General features: G+C 46.5%; 1 protein-coding gene across 8 annotated transcripts in view; it reads left to right on the forward strand.

The window, feature by feature from the left end:
* Positions 1 to 17,186, forward strand: part of DAB2IP (DAB2 interacting protein) — a 344,050-nt gene that overhangs the window by 210,274 nt on the left and 116,590 nt on the right. Inside the window, exon 1 of one of the 8 annotated variants that reach the window (XM_032767542.2) lies at positions 9,779 to 9,855. The exons of the other annotated variants lie outside the window; for them this stretch is intronic. The gene's annotated coding sequence lies outside the window, so the exon portion shown is untranslated. Of the gene's footprint in view, positions 1 to 9,778; positions 9,856 to 17,186 lie in introns of those variants that run through there. 8 annotated transcript variants of the gene reach the window in all.

The raw sequence follows: 17,186 nt of genomic DNA on the forward strand, positions 1-17,186 counted from the left end.
TTTTCCTTGCAAAAATATAAAAATGAAAATCGGGTTTTGAAAAGCAACGAGTTTTCTTTTATGTGAATCTTTTTGTGAAAATTGTAATGTAAAGTGTTTGCTTGTCATTTGTTGCCCCTTTTCTCTTTTTTCTCCCATTTTCCTTTTTCTGTTTTGCCACTGAAAAATGAGGGAAGAGTAGAAAGGGGAGAAAAAGGACAAAATGAAAAACGAACATAAAAAAACCAAAACAGAAATTTTTTTGTTTTTGTTTTGGGGTTTGATTTTAAAAAATTGAAAAAAAGGATTTTTGAGGATGAAAATGTTAATTCCCCCCCCCCCCCCGAAAAAAAAGGTTATTTTACAATGAGGACGTGTCCTTCAAAACATTTGAGCAGCTCTAAACACAGCCATGCTACACAGATGGGATATGACTGAAATAAAGCCATTTTCCCCCCTTACTTAGGCTATGCTACAGCTGGGATTGAAGCTCTGAGATCGATCCACCGGCAGTCGATTTAGCAGGTCTAGTAAAGACCTGCCAAATCGACAGCAGATCGCTCTCCAGTCGACCCCTATGTTCTACCCCTGACTAAGAGTAAGGTAAGTCGATGGGAGAGTTTCTCCCGTCGACCCCCTGCGGTGTAGACCCTGCAGTAACTCGACCTAACGTATGTCAACTCCAGCTATGTTGTTCACATAGCTGGAGTTGTGTAGCGTAGGTTGACTTACCGTGGGAGTGTAGACATAGCCCTAGAGAGCAAGTTTGTCCAGTTTTTGTAGATTACCACCAGACTCCCCAGTAGGGCACGTGGCACTTGGGGACATTTTGCTGTCTCTAACCCGTTAATGTTTCTTGACTTGAGGGAAACTATAAACTGTTGAAGGTGAAGGTCAGCTTCTATTGCCAGTGTTTGCGTTGATAGTTGGTTACAGATAGGGTAAGAAGATGCTGGAGGTGTCCTAAATCAGTTCTCATGCACGCTTGCCAAATGATTGTGCTCCAAACTACCTCTTGATTTCATCACTGTGCTGTTCCTTGCTGTCCTCTTTGCTGTCTCTTCACCCACACATACTGTGGACACGTCAGAGTGCTGCAAGGCTGCTGCAACAGTTCCCAAAATACTGAGTACAGCAAAATTTGAAGCCAGCCTTCCAGTATTTTTGGCCTTATTGTGGTTTGAAAAAAGAAATACTGTAGGCTACTGCTGTACGTTCCTTAGAGTACAATTGTGAGAAGCAGGAGCAAGCTTCAATACTACTGAGCAGCTTGACTCAGGATCAGAACCTCTCTCTCTTTGGAGACAAAGACCCTGCCCATGATAGTTTTCTCCTATCAGGCTCCAGTTCAGGAAAGCACTTAGCATGTGTCCAAGTGCCTGGCTGAACAGGGACCTTATTTTGGAAACAAGGAGTGCTGATGGCTTAGATTTAGTTCCCAAATGTAAGCTTTGTACAAATAGCAGTAAGTGTGGGCTGCAAACTCTGATGTGAGTAGAAATGTTTTCATGAGTTTTCAAAACTTAAGGCCGTCATTTCCAAGCTTGGATGCTTAGTTAGGCACTTTAATCCAAATTTAGCCACTTAAATAAGTGGTCTGCTTTTCAAGTGTGCTGAGTCTATTGAAATCAATGGGAATTGTGGGTGCTCTGCACCTCTGAATATCACACTGCTTATTTAGATAATAATTGTCACATTTGGGTACCAGTTTTAGGGACTGAAATTTGATCTAACTGAAAAAAGATTTTAAAAGCCCACTGGCGTCCTCCCCATGCAGTTCTGGGAAACCAAAACCATCTCCATTAGGTTGGGGCCTGGAATCCAGAAAATGAAACAGGGCTGGATTCTGGCTGTGCAGAATTACTCTGCCCCACAGTGTAATGTGGCTGGCTCAGACTATAAACTCCCAGTGAAACTGACCACTCTGCTGCCAAGTGTGTTGCTGCTGTTCTGACCATGTCACACATGTCCCTCCTTTCATCCTTTCTCTAGCTACATAACTGGTTCAATGTCAAGTTCAAACTCCCTTTTTACTTCTCTTCAGGGCCCCAATCTGCATTGTGTTCTCACGTCCCCTTTCTTTTCTAGTCCTCTAGGACCATTCCCATTCAGTCATCTCTCTAAATTGCTTCCTTTGTTTTCATGATGTCCCCTGTGCTTGGAAGCTGGAACAGCCTGGGCCTCTTCCTGTCCACTACAATGCAATACCCTCCCATTTTGCAAGTGCTGGTCGTTCCCCTTCTCTTCCTTCAAATCCATCCTTAGTATCCATTTCTTACCTGAAGTCCCCAAACTCTGATCTCCTCCCCAGTACTGTCTCCATTCCTCCCTGCTGCTGTTCTGTCCTTTGGGTATTACATGGGTCCCAGCGAGAGTGAAATCCTCTAGCCTAGAACCTTGTTTTTTCCCTGTTTGAAAAACACTCTCTGTAAATGGCGAAGGCCATTAGCACCATATTATAATGCTCTACTTTGTCTGCTGCCATGTGAAAAAATTCCTCAGTGAAACACTCCACTGGTGTCAGCTGTAAAATTTTCAATAAACTCTTAGTTTACTAAACTACTACTTTGGGGAGACCCGGAATGGCTTACACACACAAAAATGTTTAAAGGCCAGAGGGATCATGCAAAATGTATTCATTTAATTCAGTTATTTTTCAAGACCAAAAAAAAAATTTTTTTTTGAATTGGATCAACATTCTACCTCTGCAGCACTCAGCTGTTTTACATATGACACAATCACCCACTCTGTTTATCTTTAGGCAATATGCTCTTGCAAACTGCCAATTAACTGCAGATTGGTGCCTGCTCTCTGGATAAACATGCAGAAGCAAGAAAAGGAAGGAGCATGGTTCTGACTACTTGGGGAAGGAAAATCTGTCATTGTCTTAGCCTTGTTATCTGCTATGACGGCAGATTTTTAACAGAGTGTTCTTCTCGTAAACTCTTTTCAAGCACCTTCCAAATTTACATTGCTGGTGTGTCAGGCATTGCTGATAGCTCGGCATCAGTGTTTTAAAGTAATTGCTTTCCAAAAGTTAAACTGAGACAGTCCCTGTTACAAGACAGGGATAACCATTACCAGGGGTGAAGTGCTCTCAGCAAAGGTTCTTCAAAGGAAAGGTAAAACCAAGATCTAATAAGATCATGTGCTGGCATGTGGTTTGTTCTAGTTTAATTCTACTCTGTGGATTCTAAATCCAGATAGTCAGTTGGGAGTTTCTGTGGACTGATGTGATCCCTTTGGGAGGGTCATAGGCCCAGATCAGATCTGTTGATGACCTGTTAGGGCAGCCTTCGTCGTTCTCCAGGGCTAACTGACCTGAGAGTTCTTTTTCATCTCTAAAAAAAATTCCCTGAGAATACACCAGAGGGGACAATCCTTCATCAGTGGGGGGATGCACTGAATAGAACTGAGTAGGTCTTGTCTGTTTCTAATTCAATGATGCTCTGAGTGCCTTAAAAATAAAGAGAGGCTCAGCTGAATCTCTAGTGGCACCAGAGAGCCAGGACAAAATCCTCTCCCAAGGCAATCCTCAAGAGGACTTTAAACAGCTATCTTGACATTGACTTACTATAAATTAACTGTTCCCTCTACGTCAAGAGTAACAAACTATTTGAAATGAAGAGATAAATGTGCATATGGATATATTCTCCCAGTCTCTTGTGGACTTCCAGTTGGTTCCAAAACCAGGGAGTAGGTACGTGATGATGGGGCACTTTCTGCTCTGTTACAGTGTAAATATGGAGTAAATCAGTGGAATTACTCCAGATTTATACCAGTGCAACAGAGTAGAATGTGGTTCATTATTATCCATTTTTATGATAGCATCAGTGCACATAGTGGTTTACAAGCCACACTGTTTTTTTAATTATTAAATATTTGTATTGGGTGAGCAGTGTGTGGACACAGTGGGATTGTGCTGCGCACTGTGCAATGAGTTCATAGTCTATCCAGAATAGACAAAAAATGAACACTTAAGAGAAAAGGTGCAAGGATGGAAGCAGAGAGGACCACAGGAGATAAGTCAATCTATGATGGTTGTTCCCAGTGGAATTCTCAAATTTCATAGAATCATAGAATCAAAAGGTTGGAAGGGACCTCATGAGGTCATCTAGTCCAACCCCCTGCTAAAGGCAGGACCACTTTCCCTAAATAATCCCAGCCAGGGTGCGGTCTAGCCGGACCTTAAATAGCTCTAAAGATGGAGATTCTACCACCTCCCTAGGTAACCCATTCCAATACTTCACCACTCTCCTAGTCAGAAAGTTTTTTCTAATATCCAGCCTCGACTTCCGCAACTGCAACTTCAAACCATTGCTCCTTGTTCTGTCCTCCGTCACCACTGAGAACAGCCTAGCTCCCTCCTCCTTGGAGCATCCCTTCAAGTAGTTGAAGGTTGCTATCAAATCCCCCCTTAGTCTTCTCTTCTGCAGGCTAAATAAGCTCAGTTCCTTCAGTCTCTCTTCATAAGTCATGTGCTCCAGTCCTCTAATCATTTTTGTTGCCCTCCGCTGGACTCTCTCCAATTGTTCCACGTCCTTTTTGTAGTGTGGCGCCCAAAACTGGACACAATATTCCAGATGCGGCCTCACCAGTGCCGAATAGAGGGGAATAATCACATCCCTCGATCTGCTGGCAACACTCCTACTAATACAGCCCAGTATGCTATTAGCCTTTTTGGCTACAAGAGCACACTGTAGGCTCATGTTCAACTTTCCATCTACCGTAACCCCAAGATCCTTTTCTTCAGCACTGCTACTTAGCCAAACAGTCCCCAGCCTGTAGCAGTGCATGGGGTTTTTCTGTCCTAAGTGCAGGACTTTGCACTTGTCCTTGTTGAACTTCATGAGGTTTCTTGTGGCCCACTTCTCCAATTTGTCTAAGTCTCCCTGAATCCTATCCCTGCCCTCCAGCGTGTCCACCACTCCCCCCAACTTGGTGTCATCTGCAAATTTACTTAATGTGCAAGCTATCCCATCATCAAGATCATTAATGAAGACATTGAATAGAACGGCCCTAAGACAGACCCCTGGGGCACACCACTTGTTACTGGTTGCCAACTAGAGAGTGTGCCATTGATACCTACCCGCTGAGCCCGTTGATTCAAATTTGCGACATGCTTTTATCTCTGGAGGCTGTATTTGGTAACTGCAACTCCCAAATGCATGCTTACTTACCATATGCCTTCGTTATCCATTGCCAATGTGTTAATTTGGGTATTTTACAGCATATTACCTCCCATTTCTCTCTCTGTCTGCTCTGATGTTGATCTATATTTTAGGAGGGGCAGAGGAGGCGTACCCAATGTCTACTACACAATATTTTGGAGCTCAGGGCAGCAAGCCTCCCAACCCGAGTACAGACTTGAGTTAGCAGGGCTCACGCTACCACTCTGAAAATAGCTGCATAGACAGTACATTGAAATTGCAGCTCGGCTCTGAAGTCCACCCTCCGCCCTAGGCTTCAGAGCCTGAGTTCTGGCCCAAGCTGCAACTTCAAAGCGCCGTCTATGCAGCTATTTTTAGAGCGCTAGTGTGAGCTCAAGTCTGTTGACCTGAACTGGGAGGCTCACTGCGAAAGGCCGTGTAGACACTTCCTTATGTGGCTCAGAAATGACCCTTTCTGGATGGAAAGGAAGCCAAGCTGATAGGCTCAAAAGAGAGTTCCATCCAGTTGTCTCTAGCACACAATCTTGGAGATGCAGGGTATAAAGCGATTAGCAGGGGGAAGAGGGTGGAATACTCAAGACTCTGAAGTACATGAAGGATTCCTAAGGGTTTAGGGACAGATACTGTTCCAGTGAGGAGAACTTTCTGAGAAATACAGTAGTATAGAAAAAGTCTTAGATCCCCTCGGCCTGTTAGAACCCAGGAACACTGCTGAAGAATGGAGTTGCCTAGCCCATGTTGAGCCCAAGAACATTGAAAAGCTGGTGGAATCGTGTGCAGGTGACTTGGAGAACATATGATAAGAAGTTACTACAGGAGACTGTTAAATATATGGTAAAGCAGAAGCTTTGAACTCATGGAACTTGGCTTGTTTAGCCTAACCAAACAAAGGCTGAGGGGAGAGATAATTGCTCTCTCTAAATTCATCAGATGGATAAATACCAGGGCGGGAGTGGCATTGTTTAAGAGTTATTTGTGAGGTTCTGTGGCCTGTGATGTGCAGAAGGTCAGACTAGATGATCACAATGGTCCCCACTGATCTTCAAGTCTGTGAACTGGAACACAGTCTCATGAAGAAAATGCCACTAATTAGTCAGTTGATCCAAGATGCAGCTAGGTACAGGTAGGAAGTTTCTGGCTTTGTAAGATCATGTGCCCTGTGGTCAGACTCAGGAGGAATATGTTCTGTATTAAACTGGTACTTCACTAGGAGGCAGAAGTTTGATAAGTCATCCGAGGGCTCAGGAATAACCGTGGGAATACGTCTATGAACGTTTCCCTGAAAGACCTTTGGGAATCATGGATATTTTACCTTCTCTACATTTTAAGGCACCTGAAAGCTTCAAATTATGGCCTTTGTATGTAGTTGTGTTTGCACCTGAAATAGTAGCTATCTTTTTGTACATGCTGTCCCTGAGTCAAATAATTATAATTTATACATATTCTTTATGGCTCCAGGAAGTTTTCCTGCTCTTCAGGCTAAAAGGAAATTACTTCTTCCCTCCCAACAGCAAATGCCATGTTGGTAGCACTCCACATCTATGCCAGTCCACATTAACAACAATGAATGTCTGATAAAGGGCCTAATCCAGCCTTCACCAAAGTCAATGGGAATTTTGCCATTGAGTTCAATAAGCATGGGATCTGGCCTGTAAACAGCTACATAGGAGTATAAGTTAATTACCCTTTTCCCACTTAGTGTCCTCCTGTCCAGTCCTACTGTAAATGGATCCTCAGGAATGTTGTTTCCTTTTCAGTTGATCTCTTGCTGTCTTAAGTCACCTTGTTGTGGGTATTGCACACAGACATTTTGATTTCTTATCTATCAGCTTAAAACATGCCAGGCATCTGGTACAAGAGCAACTGAACTCAGAGTAAACACGGTTAGGATGTGAAGGCCTGGACACCAATGTGACTACGGAGCAAGCTATGCAAATTGCATGCCGTAGATTAGAAGGCTGCCATGTTTAAATTGGAGTGACAGTGAAGCACATGTGGTCATGCACTAGTATTACCCAGGCTGCTGGAATAAAATCAAGACATTGTACAGGGTTGCAATAGAAAACAGTTCTGCTGCTCTGCCCTTCCAACTACTTCCCCCCCCAAAACAGGAATTTCCAGAAACAGAGTGGATCTGCTTGGTGGTGTTCTCCTTGTGGCAGGATGCATCCTGTTTTTGTAGCAAGAAATCTGTGCATCCCTTCCCTGTGCACCTTGCGTGCACGGTGGAAGCAACAAAAGTAGACAAAATCGCAGCCCCAGCTCTTCATAGGCTAAGGCCAGAAGGGACAACTGTGATCACGTAGTCTGACCTATTTATTGTATATAACACAGGCCAGAGAACCTCCCAAAATCATTCCTAGAGCAGAGCTTTTAGAAACACATCCAGTCTTGATTAAAAATTGTAAATTGTTCCAGTTACTCTATTAAGTATTTACACCTTATTTCTAGTCTGAATTTGTCTAGCTTCAACTTCCAGCCTTTCGATTGTTATACCTTTCCCTGGTAGATTGAAGTGCCCATTATTAAATAGTTGTTCCCCATATCAGCCTTTATAGACTGATCAAATCACCCCCCAACTTTCTCTTTGTTAAGCTAAATAGATTGAACTGTTATAATGATCAACACAAAGGCATGTTTTCAGATCCATTAATTATTCTCATGGCTCTTCTCTAAACCATCTCCGATTTATCATGTCCTTCTTGAACTGTGGTCACCCGAACTGGAAACAGGATTCCAGCAGTAGTCACACCAGTGCCAAACACAGAAGTAAAATAACCCCTCTGCTCCTATTTGAGATTCCCATTTATGCATCCCAGGTCCCATTAGCTCTTTTGCCCACAGCATCACTTATGCAAGGTCAGCGTCAAGGCAATGATCATAAATGCTCCAGATTAGAAGTTTGAAAAATAATGCTTTGGGATTGTGGGATGTCACCCAAACTAGTCATGTTTTCTCTTGTATTTTTGTCACTGACTAGAATTGCTTAATTGATAAAGGGGAACTAAAATCTGCTGAGCTGAGATTGCCTATCAGGTCATTATATTTTAGTTTTCTAGTATGATACAAGAACATCCATACTGAGTCAGATCAAAGGTCCATCTAGCCAAGTATCCTGTCTTTTGATGGTGGCCAATGCCATGTGCCCCAGAGGGAATTAACAGAACAGGTAATCATCAAGTGATCCATCCTGTTGCCTATTCCCAGCTTCTGGCAAACAGAGGCAAGGGACACTATCCCTGCCCATTCTGGCTAATAGCCATTGATGGACCTATCCTCCATGACCTTATCTAGTTCTTTTTTGAACCCTGTAAGAGTCTTGGCCTTCACAACATCTTCTGGCAAGAAGTTCCACAGGTTGACTGTGTGTTGTGTGAAAAAATACTTCCTTTTGTTTGTTTTAAATCTACTCCCTATTAATTTCATGTGATTGATATGAAGGCGCTGTCAGAAACCATGATTTATTACCACATTAGGCTTCTGTGAAGTTTCTATAGAGGAGGGAAATTACTGCTATCAATACTTACCCCTTCAGAAGAATTGAGTAACTAATCTCCTTAGCACTTATTTTTCCTTACCGAATCCCCATGCTAGAGATGCAGAAACTGAGGTAGGCAATGGAAGTGGAGTTTCAAGATGCTCTCTGCTAACATCTTTGGTTTCCAAGCCTTGGGCACCAACATTCGTTATTGTTTTTCATTTGTATTGTGGTAGTGCTTCGGAGCTCCAGTGTGCCCGTCCTATGGAAATACACAGTCCCCACCCTCCACTGTGTGCTCTGATCAGACAGCTGAGAGTGAGGAAGTAGTATTAGCTCATTGCACTGAGGCTTGGAGAAATTAATAGTCAGGGGGTCTGCTGTAGAGGTGGAAAATGGACCCAGAGCCCCAAGCCTGTACTTTACGAGCAAGTCCATCCTTCCCCTCTCAATAGGGGATGAGACTCTTGAGGTTGAGGGGAGGCATTGTGTGATGCCCTTTAGTTCATGCTTAATGCTTTGTAGCTGGCATGTCTCTCTCTCTGTCCATAATTTAAAATGTGTATTATAAACAGCAAGGCAGGGGGGAAAAAACCAACCAGCCTGACAACCTTGTTATAGTTTTGCTTTAAAAGGTTAACTGTCTTAAGGAACTAATAAAGACTGTGGCTATGATTCCAGCTGCAAATGTGTGTGAAACAGGCTTGACATTTTAATGATACATTTCAGGCCCAGGCAGCCACATCTCAGGGAGAGTTTGGAAACATTTATTCCTTTCACTTGAACGCATTCTCCCCACCCAGCCACATCCCTCTTTAGTTGTTACCTCGGACAGCGATGGAGATTTCCTCTTGGCAATGGAGGGGTGTCTAGTGAAGGGATTTGTAGGCAATCTGTAGCTGGGGGAGCCCACGGGCAGACACGCGGGCCTGGTAGCTCCTCACCTACCGGTTTGCTGAACCGCGCCAGTTACAGAGGCTGAAGAAATGCGCTGGGTTCTGCTGAATTCGGCATGAGTTCCTTCGCCGTGTAAACCAGCTTTGAGTGCAGTGGGAGCCGGTCCCTGAGCGAGCTGCCGAGCGCTGGAGCCGATGCGGCGCCTTGTTCCCAGAGGAGCGAGCCCTCGGGAAGGGGGTTGAATTACAAGCCAGGGGAGGCGCCGTTTCCTCTCCCTTCCCGCAGGGCAGGGGCTGGCTCCGGGCTCCGCCCCCACTAACCCCAGCCCAGGTGAGTGTCCCGCGGGAGCCCGGCAATTCCCCCGGCTCGCTCGGAGACTCCCCGGCGCCTGGCCCCGGGATCTCGGAGCGGGCCGCCCCTGCTGCTGCTCCTCCAGCCCGGCTCCGGGCGGTGCAGCCAGACCCCGGGCCGGCCGCCTGCGGGCAGCGTCTTGCTCCAACCCGGGAGGGGGGTGTCGGGGCAGATTTGTGCGTTAGCCCCGTGCCCCCCCGGTGAGCACACTGGTGCCAGCGCCTGGAAAGAGGGAGCAGCCTGGTGCGTGGGGCCGGGGAATGGGGCGAAGGGGGGGCTGCGGGAGACTGTCAGTGTAAAACTGTCACCTAAGAATGCGACTGTCCCTCCCTAATGTGGGCATGGCAGCTGAGAATGAACCCCGAGGTAGTGGTTAGAGCCCAGCAGCCCTAGTTCAGTCCCCCGGTGTGTGTGTTGTGTTTGCTTGTTGCATTTCATTCCCTCTGGGGCGGTGAAACCGGATAGAGCAGTTTCACTCACTCACTCACACACCCCCACACACCCTACCTCTCTACCTTAACACTGGTCAGTTCCACTCTCTGGATCCCCCCTGCACTTCTCTGTTGCCTGCCTGATCCTACCACTTCAGGGAAGGTTAAAATTGAAAAGCAAAATTACAAAATAACTGGTGTCTTTGAAATTAAATTAAATAATCAAATAACCCCTGGCAAATGTTTCCCTTCATATTACGTTTCGTACAAACCTTTTTTAAAAAATTAAATTCAATAGAGGCCAGTTTAAAAAAAAAAAGTGTCACAATAGTGGGTGCTGCTTGAAAAATCTTAACCAGTTACTTTGTCTATTCTGATCTTTGCATTATTCACCATTCAAGCAATGTAACAAATAATCCCCAGGTTGTGAAGATTGTCATGTTTGCTATGTTGCTTTACATTAAAAAAATAAAAGCGGTAAATCCTTATGGTAACCAGAGCCCAAGGGGGACAGGCGCAGGAACAATTACTAGTGGGGTGCTGATGATGGAAACCATGTATTTGATGTTTGTTATGGCTTCAGGTCAGGGGTTGTGGTAGTACCGCTGCACACAGGAAAGTCTGACACAGCTTTCTGATGGGATCTTACTGAAGCCAGGGGCTAGACGGTGGCTCCCCACGGGGGTGGAGGTGATGCACACCAACAGGATCTAGCTTTGAGGAAGCACGCCGGGTAGGAGGAGGAGGATGGGGAGGAAGTATGAGAAGAGGAAGGTCACAGACATACTTGAATATGTTCATGTTAAATTGTAGCCTGGCATTTACAGTGGTTCATTTTCACAGGCCAAGTGGTTATTAATAGTCAAGTTAATGTTTGAAGGCAAATTGATTTGACTCCACTTACTTCCTTTTCTTTCTCAGCTATCAGTTGTTCAGTTACTTTTCTTGTGTGGGTGCATAAGGGATGGGGTTGGGGCCATGGCCCTTTGGAGACGCCAGTCCCTTGCTGAGCCCCTGGTTGGGAGGCTGAGGCAAGCTCTTTGCACCCGTTTTTCCTCTGTACCCCCATGCAGGAGCCAGGCACCCTCTGGCCCTTGGCAATTAGTACTTGATGTCACCAGGAGTGATTCCAGCGCTTGAGGGAGGAGAAATCGCTGTGGTTAGGCCTAAAAACACAGCCCAAGCAGACTCCTAAGAGTCTGAACTGCCTCTCATGGTCTCATTAGTTGACAATATTAACATGAGGAGACGCCAGTGCGGTGGGTGCAAAAGCTGTTTAAACAAAAGGGAATTCTCAGCTCACCGGGAAAGTGTCTCCTTGCTTTCTCCCAGTGAACGGGGCGTGCTGCTGTGCTCCATTCTCTTCCCAGTAGGGCTGAGCTGTGTGAATCTGTCTGTTGTTTTAGCAGAGCAGCTTAGTAGGATTTTGTGGCCCTAGGGTGCATGTGTGAGAGACTGGAAAGATTGTGCACAGAGAGAGAAAGCAATAAGTAATTTCATAGGATCTCAGCTGCTGTAAAAGTGACAGGAATAACACCTTTTCTTATTCAAAATGCTCCCCATGGCTCCGCTGGGGTTTATGTAACGTTATCAGTTGGGATAATGGAAGTCAGGGCCAATGTTTTCAAAAGAGGCCACTGATTTTTGGGTGCTTCAGTTTCTGGGGTACAGTTTGAGACACTTGAGATCTGTTTTTTTAGGGGCAGTGCCTTTTGCTGGAATTGTGTGTGCTCAGCGCCTTTGAAAATCAGGCAGAGGAAGGTTCCGGTTGGATATCCCAAGTCAGTGACCACTTCTGAACAGGTGGGCATCCAGATTTCTGGAAAGATTCTTTTTTCTTGGTAACTGAGGGCATGTCTACACTGCAATCTTAAGTCGACCTAGGGTAGGTTGACTAACAGGCACCACAGTAATTACTCCGGTGGCTGATATTCACACTACCCTTGTTCTGTTGGTGGTGCGCATCCTCACCAGGAGCGCTTGCACTGACTGAAGAGGGGCAGTGCGGGGAGCTGAGAGACAGGGTTCTTAGCTCTGCACAGGTCCCACCAGGACCCCAACCGTCCCCAAGGCTTCTTCCTGCTTGCAGCCAGCTGGTTGCCACACTCCCAGCAGGGAGCTGAGAGCTAGGAGAGTGGGAGGGTGGGTCACCCTTGGTGCAGTGGGCTCTCTGCTCGGAGCAGGGACCCTAGAGGCAGCAGGGCTCCGAGCCGGGAGCCCAAGCTGGAGGCTGGCTTGGAGCGGAGACCTGGCAGTTGATCCCTGAAATTGACAAGACAGGCAACAGCTGATGTGTCTGCAGAGAGACTGCATCAGGTTAACTACACCGACACAAGCCCTGAGCCTCTCGGGGAGGTGGACTAATTACATTGGTGTAGCAGGGCACCCACATCAGCAGGAGCAAGGCTGTAGTATAGACACTGACATAATTAGGTTGACATAAGCTGCCTTACATCAACCTAACTCTGTAGTGCAGATCAGACCTCAAAGATGCTTGGTTGTCTCAAGGGATCCTCTTCCACAGCTTGCTCTGTCTGTCTCCTTCCTCTCATCTTCTGTCTTTTTCCTGACTGAACTGAGAGCCTCCTGCCACAGCGCAGCCGCGTCATGTGCCCTGCTTATTATGAACTAAGAAGTCCAGTCCATGATTTCATGTGCACTCTGTGCTGTTGCTCTCTTTAAGTGTGTGGTGCATATTCTCACTCCAGCCCTTGGAGATGACTCATGTGAGGGATGTTGCCTTCCAGAGCAGATTGGCACTGACTCCTGGCACAGGAGATGCCCGTGGCAGCTGGATAATATGGTGATGGGTGATTTAGAAATATTTCTAACAACCCTGGCTCACAGTTCCATAAAGAGTCTCCTCTCCCTTATCCTCACCCTATAGCCAGTTCTTTCAAATGAAACACCTCCCTCACATCTAGCACAGTACCCAGCTGGCTAAGCAGATGCCCTGTCAATAGCCAAAACTTTTGCATCTGAGAAGGAAATGAGCAGGAGCTTAGTCAGAGCTGCAGAACTTCTCTAGAGATGCAGAAAAGAAGTGTCCCGTGCCCAGCTGGGCACTATTGTTTCAGCCATGTGTTTTGACCTGGAGCAAATCAGGGGGGATCAGGAGTCCTGGGGAAAGCACATTGGTGGCAGTGGGTGTCCTCATGCTGGTGCGGTTCTGGCAATGGTCTCTGCACTGGTGTGATGGGCAGAGTTCACCCACTCGAATCCCAGCCAGCAAACAGGCCGCAGTGAAGCTGGGCTGCAGCCAGTAGATGTATGGCCAAGATTTGGGAACAAGAATTAGGGCGATAAAACAAAGAATTTTAGCAAAAGCCTTTAAGCAGTCTGTCTCACCCGCAATCTGATAGGCAAATGTACCGGCTATTAACTCTTTCAAAGTGATTGTGCAACATGGTACGTGCACTGGTGCCATCCCATGCATAACAGAGCTGAAAATCCCAGAGGTAATTTAAACCAGGTCTTCCATCAACAGGGCATTTCCTGGGAGCCACTGTCCTTTGAGTGCACTTCAGACTTCATGAGGAGTTGGGAGAACCTGAAATGCCTTGCACTGGGGAGTCAGTGCTCCTGAGGGCCTTCTTACGAAGATCCCACCCCGTATGTCATGAAAGATCATATCCCACATTTTTTAGGAGTAAGGGTATTAATTCTGGGGTGCTGGGCAAATTCCAGCTAGGAAATTCCCTTCTGTTTCCATAAATTGCCCCTGAAATGTCCAGTGAATACAGTATTCTTTGCTTTCTGACCTAAGCCATTGTGTAATGTTGCTGTGTGCTGTCAAACTCCTACTTGTTCCACACTAGCAGTGGCAGCATTTTTGTGGGAGGGTGCGGGGGGGGTACGGACCTTTACTTAGAGGGATTGTGAAGCTTAAGAAAGCCTGTGAAGTGCTTTGAGATCTGCAGATGGAGGCACTAGAGAAAGACAAAGTACATATCATTATTATTGGTATTAAACAATACCAGCACCCTTTCTATGCTACCATGGGTCTGTGCAGTCTGGGTTGCTAGGGGATGTCTGCCCTGGGCTTGAGCACGTGGTGACAAAAGCCCAATCTGCTGAATGTCAAGTAAAATTTAAATTGAATAGTGCTGGGTGCATTGTCACAAGAGAAACCCAGCTCCTTCCAGATCATCTGTGGGAAGTGGGTTCTCCAGCCAGGGTGAATCAGGATCCTTCACTAGGGACTTGCAACCCAAGGGAAGAACAAAAAGGAGAAAGGGGGAAGTCTGGAAAAGTATGGCCGATGGCCAGGCTTTTAGAGAGACTCCGACCATTCCCACTTCTGACAGTGACGACAAGGGACATGGACCCATCCTGCAAACCCCTCCCGTCTAAACCAGAATTGACTGTAAGCGCCGGCATGGCCGTTACTTCTGTCAGTGGCAGAGCGGTGATTGGTTTTGGAGCCAGGATATTATTTACAGCACTTGAGTGATGGCGCAGATGTGGGAAGGAAGCGTTTAGACCTGGAAGCTTAGCTGTGGTTTGTGTGCATGCATAAGTCGTGTCCGTCGGCTGGCTTAGTGACGAAACAGACAGGAATACGGCTCTTGGAGCCTTTCAGAGAACCGAGTTTCTTGTATATTTCAGTGCTTGCCCTTTCACAAGGGTGAAGGAGCCATTAAGGGCAGATGGCTGTCATCGCTTAACGGCACCCAGCAGCACCATGCAACGGTTTAAGACACAGAATGAAGGAAGAATTCTGATCTCGTTGAAATTGTGAAGGGAATATAAATGAACAGAGTGGTCACTAAGATGGCTTTTGGCCAGGACACAGGGTTATCATCTTGACTCTTACAAAACGTGCCCTGAGAATTATGACTACAAGTGCCCACGACCTCTGCAGCAGCTTGTCCATTAATATGCTGGGCCACTAGTTCAGTGCAGACCTACAAGGAGAAACTCTAGGCACAGAATTGCCTGACACCACTTCCTATAGTGTCAGGGTATTCCATGCATGTCTGCCATGGCCCTTCTTCACTTGGCAAAGATGGCAGCAAAAGGTACTATCACTCGGATGAAGTGACTTGCCCCAGGTCAGATAGTGAAGCAGTGGTGAAGCCCTGATTACTCTAAATCACTAAATCTAAATTCGTCCCCTGCTCTAAATCGCTAGGCAACGCTCCCAGCACCACAGCAAGTGCAGGAGAAATCTGGTGAATTCTTGCACCCTTATCTGTGTTGCTTGTTTGTTTGTTACTGGTGTCCTACACACTTTCCTGTCTCCCTGACTCTGAGAAGAGGGCTCTCATCCACTCCAATCTGTTACTCCATGGCCAATTGCAGGAGGTGGAAGAACCCTGGGAAGAGCTAGTCACAGCATTCACAGGGATGGATACGTGTTTCCTACACCGTGCTACAGAAATGGCCTTCCTAGAACTTGGCAGGTCAGTGTCAACGTAGGTTCACTTTCGACCACGAGCCCCATGAGCAGCTGGAGAATGCTTAACGTGCTCCAGATAAACTCCCCCTGGCAGCCTTCTTGTAGTAAGACGAAGGTGTGCTGTGCCTTAAAGACCCAGCTTGCCGCTGAATGTACACATGAGCTGCTGCGTTGAGTTAACAGTAAGCAGTGTGTATGTCCATGTCCATCAGCCCCTGATCCTGTTCTCTGTGCTGGGGGAGTTAGATGCTGAGCCAGTGTCCTTGGAAATTGGGGTTAACCCCAGCCAGATGGCGCCGAGGGCTTGGCTTGTGTGCACTCAGTGACCGTCCCTGGGTGGCTACCCGGGATGCTGTAGCACATGCCAGCCTCTTGCTGGTTTGCCCCCTCAGCCAGACCGACATGAGTAACAATGGGCATGTCTGAGCTTTGTCACGTGTAGCGAGTAAAGTGGTTCACGATACATTAATCACTGATGGCCACGCTGCCTGGGTGCTTTTCAGTTCACTCGTGGCAGCAGTGCTGTGTTGTTCTGCAAAAGAAAAAACGAAGTCTGATAAAGGGACCTCTTGAACCCCAGCGTTTGTGTCTGCGCTGTTGCCTGGGCACTGAGCTAGAGGGATCAGTAGCACCAGAGGAACTTGTTTGCCATTCCAGATGCTCATGCTTTCAGTCATGGCCTCAGTAGCATTAACGCATCTCTGTGTTTTGTCAGTTGCTTTCCACCTGCTCACTTAATAAACCACCAGATAAGGCCTGGGTGGTGGGAGCTGGAAACCAGAACCCCTCCGAAACCTCACTTGGAATTTCAGCGGGTTGGTTCCTGGTCCACACTTCCACCACAGCTGTGGAGATCAGCTCAGCCCTGCCCCAGATTGGTATATCAGGACGTTCTCAGTGGAGGGGCTGCAGCCCTGCTTGTTAGTTGTGTTGTGATATCACCTAGGAGCTGCAGACAGGGAGTAGGCCTCCACTGGGCTCAGTGCCATATAAACCCAGAGCAAAGAGATGGTTCTTGCCCCAGGGAACTTACATTCTGCAGCTGTCTCCCACAATAGCCAGCCCCAGGTTTTCAAAAGTCATGTGTTGCTCTCCCTCTACCTACATAATTTGATTGGCTTGAAAATCATGAAATTTAAACAACAAATAAAATTGGGGTTTCTTTCATTTCCCTTCTGGATTGTGAGTTTTTAGGGGTCACATTTTCAAGCTTTTGTCTGCAACCATGGAGGCTAGAAAGTTACTTTTTAAAAAAGCAAAAGCTGAGATTCTGGTGTGTTCACGTGATTGCAGGAGCTGAGGCTGCATGAAAAACACGGAATACCATGAGACTTGCAATACGATCACCAGAGTTGGCTACACTGCATCTCTTCCTCACGCTTGGTTCAACAGAGCACAAATGTGTTGATCTCTAGGACGCTTTCCAAAGCTTTTGCCCTGGTTTTTCCTGGGTTGAGTGGGGAAGAACTTATTTGTTG

Source organism: Chelonoidis abingdonii, chromosome 24, assembly GCF_003597395.2.
Source record: "Chelonoidis abingdonii isolate Lonesome George chromosome 24, CheloAbing_2.0, whole genome shotgun sequence".
Taxonomy (NCBI): Eukaryota; Metazoa; Chordata; order Testudines; family Testudinidae; genus Chelonoidis; species Chelonoidis abingdonii.